The sequence below is a fragment of the Cynocephalus volans genome, chromosome 4, assembly GCF_027409185.1.
Source record: "Cynocephalus volans isolate mCynVol1 chromosome 4, mCynVol1.pri, whole genome shotgun sequence".
NCBI lineage: Eukaryota > Metazoa > Chordata > Mammalia > Dermoptera > Cynocephalidae > Cynocephalus > Cynocephalus volans.
In genome coordinates, this window is record NC_084463.1 from 113,949,524 (window position 1) to 113,953,031 (window position 3,508).

Below are 3,508 nucleotides of genomic sequence, written 5' to 3' on the forward strand. Positions count from 1 at the left end.
AAGGCAAGATAAAACATAAAGCAAGATATCTTTTAAAAAATTGATCTTATTTTTAAGAACAGTTTTGGGTTCATGGCAAAATTGAGCAGAAGAACAATGTTTTTAAAGACATAAATCTTTCCTAAAAATTGTTAACCTTTGTCACAATGTTAATTGCTTTCTATCACTAGTTAACCACACTCTTGTGTTTATTTGTTTATTTACTTATCCATCTGTTTATTTATTTATTTACCACTTGCAGATAAAATGGTCTGTGAAGTTTTGTCCTTTGGCCCATCCACAGGCTCTAACAATCTGGCCCCTACTTTCTGGCTCCAGTTTGCATCATGATCACTGGTCTTGTGCATTCTTGGCTCTGATTAATTCTAAAACTTAGGTTTTTTTCCACAATACCACTTTGCTAATTTCTTGAAGGACCCAGGCTCTCAATTGCTTTATGAACCTTTAAAACCTATAGAAAAAAAATCAAAGCCAAAACTAAATTAAAAAACCCAAACGGATTTTTTCCCATAATTTCAAGTATTACTTTTCCCTTTTAGAAACGTTCAAATATCTGTCTTGATAAAAAGATACAAAATGCTTAGGGAAAAAAAGAACCTATATGCTCCTTCTGTCTATCCATGTCCCTGACCCCTCCCCCCTAAAAACAGCCAAGAAAATTTTTCTTAAAGGAAGGTTTGCTTTGTATTTGGAGGTAGCAGAAGTGAATTGTAAGGATAACGTGTTCTACGTGTGTGCTGGGATTTCTAATCACCCCTTCTTTGGTTGACTTGAAAAATTAAACATGCCCTGTCCTGTGTACAACCAGATGTGCATGAGTCCTCATTGCTTTGAATAGTTCCAGATCCTTAGTAATTTGAGTTTATCTCAAAAATTACTGAACTGCATGGCAAGAAATTAAAGTAAAAATTACATTCATCCATCACCTCTTATGAGCCATGAAAAACTACAAGGGAAATAAATCTTTGCAAGCAAGACAGTTTCTGTTATAAGTGGTTCTTCTCGCTTCAAATGCATTAATATTCAAAACCATAACCTGTCGCGTGTGCTTTGCGTGAGAAGGGGAACAAATCAATCCCCTCCTTCTGTTTACTGTGTTGATTAACACTGTTCTTGTCTGTGCCTAGAGCAGCTGCTTCTCCCTTAAAGGTGTAGGTACTTAGGAAACCCAAAATAGAGGGAGGGAATTGGTACTTATTATGAGCCTACTGTGTGCCACGCTCAGTCCTCCCAACAATTCCAAGAAGGTTTTTCTATCCCCACTTTCCCATGAAGGAAAGAAAATAAAGCTTAAAGGGCCCATGAAACTCTAGCAAGCTGATAGAGTGAGTAAGCATGAACCAGGTGTGAATCCAGCTCAGTCTAACTCTGAAGTCTATGACACCTCTCACAAATTAATCAAGGAAGCAAGAGAAAGGATGCTTCAAGCAACTAGAGCCCTTCAACTGTCAGAGAGCAGAGAATGGAGGACTGCCCCTTTCCTCAGTTCCTAAAGACAGCTCCTTCTCTCTGCTCACAGTTCACCCAGAAGTCATAGTGTGCTGTTCACTCCGTGTGTGATCATCTGGGCTGTGAGTGGGAAGCTGCTGCCACAAGTGACTCATGCCATGTGCCCCCACACAGCTCTCAGAAGGGTGTGGAATGTTCCCACCTCAACTGTGTTCAGAAGCAGTTCATTCCTCCTGTGTGGCACAGTTGTTCCCTAGATATCTGGCAGTAGGTCCCCCATTGTTAACCTCCAAATAATTATCAAAGTCAGAATCAATGTCTTTCAAGCAGAAAACCACTCTCCACTCTGTGCAGAAAGGAAGGTTGCAGTCTAGTTGGCTGGTGACTGATGACAGGGCACTGTGGCCTTGCTGGCTCTCTTCTGCTCTCTGCTTGGACCCTTGGCACTAGTTGTTGCTTATGGGGAAAATACAGGAAGCAGTTTGCTGTGGATTGATTGAATCGTGTCCCCCAAAGTTCATGTATTAGAAGCTTAATTCCCACTGTAACTGTTGAGGGCAGGAAATACTATTATGGTAATTGAAGACATGATTAGATTGTAGGACCATGCTTTAGTGAATAGATTAATAATGGTAGTCTGGGCATGGTTTTGAGGGCTTTAAAAAGGAGAGCAGATGAGGAGCTATCTCTCTGTCTCTGTGCCACCATTTTCTGCCATGCGATATCCCTGGGTCACTTTCACCACAACCAAGACCCTCACCATATGTATTCACTGGACTTAGGAATTAACAGCCTCCAAAACTGTAAGCAATAAATTTCTTTTTCTTATAAATTACCCAGTTCTGTGTATTTTGTCTTAAGCAACAAAAACAGACTAACACACAATTCTTCCCCACAGCTGTCCCGAGCTCAAGGCTGGTCAAGCAGCAGCCTCAGTTGGTGTCTGTGTCTTTCATGGCAGAGAAAAATCTTAAGCCTTTTCTGCAATTGTAACACCCACTTTGTAGGCGACCAAAACTGTTTTCCTGGCCCATCATAGAGAGGCTAGGATGCCTGGACACCCACTGCCCCAGCAGTCCAGCAGATCCCCACCTTTTGTCACCCTGTGAAGCTTGTGTGGAAAGAATATAATACGGTGAACAACATTCTTATCTTGGTCCCCAGCCCAGCGCCCCCTGCTGGACTCACATCCCACTCTATGGACTCCCTATGTCCCCTGTGTCCTCAGCCCCTCATAGGTTCTGTGTTAGCTTTATCATAAGCAGGGGGACTTCAAAGGCGCCAAGGTAGCCACCATCACCTCTGCGTTTACACTGTCCTCCTGACGCCACACTGTGCCCCTTCCTTCCAACCCCCTAATCTCCTGTCTGTGTCCAAGCTCCTTCAGAGCAAGATCTACACCTTCATCCATATTCCCAAGGCCTGGTCCGACTGGTGATCCCTTGCCGGATAGACAACTGAAGACAACCTGCTGTTCCTCCTCAAATCGAAAGTGGCCAAGTTCCCTGTGGGGGAAAGGGAGGGGCAGTCAGAACAGATGTGGGATAAAGTTTCTCTTGGTGTGTCTTTCAACTTAGTTTTTAATTCTGGCACTGTTTGTCTTTGTTCTCCAGTGATTTTTGACAAACCTTTTCTGACCTTAACCTCCAAACAAGAGTTAGAGGTTGGAGGAGGAGAAAACAGGAAGTGACTGCTAATGGGTGCAGAGTTGCTCTTAGAGAGGAAGAAAATGTTCTAGATTGTGGTAATGATCACACAACTCTGTGGATATACTAAAAAGCATTCAGTTGTACACTTTGAATAATTAAATTGTATGGTATGTAAATTATATCTCAATAAAATGGTTTAAAAAAAGATTTACAGTGAAAAAATTTCAAAAAGTGTAACATTGCAATACAGAATGAACAGACAGTCCACTGTATATTGCCTCTCCTTATATTTACTCTAATATAGTCACTGTATAATATTGATAAAAAAATATTTATATAGTTCCCATATATTGCTGCAATTTTCATGAATAGAAAAAGCAGGAACTTGTGTCTGATTTCTGCATGGTGAT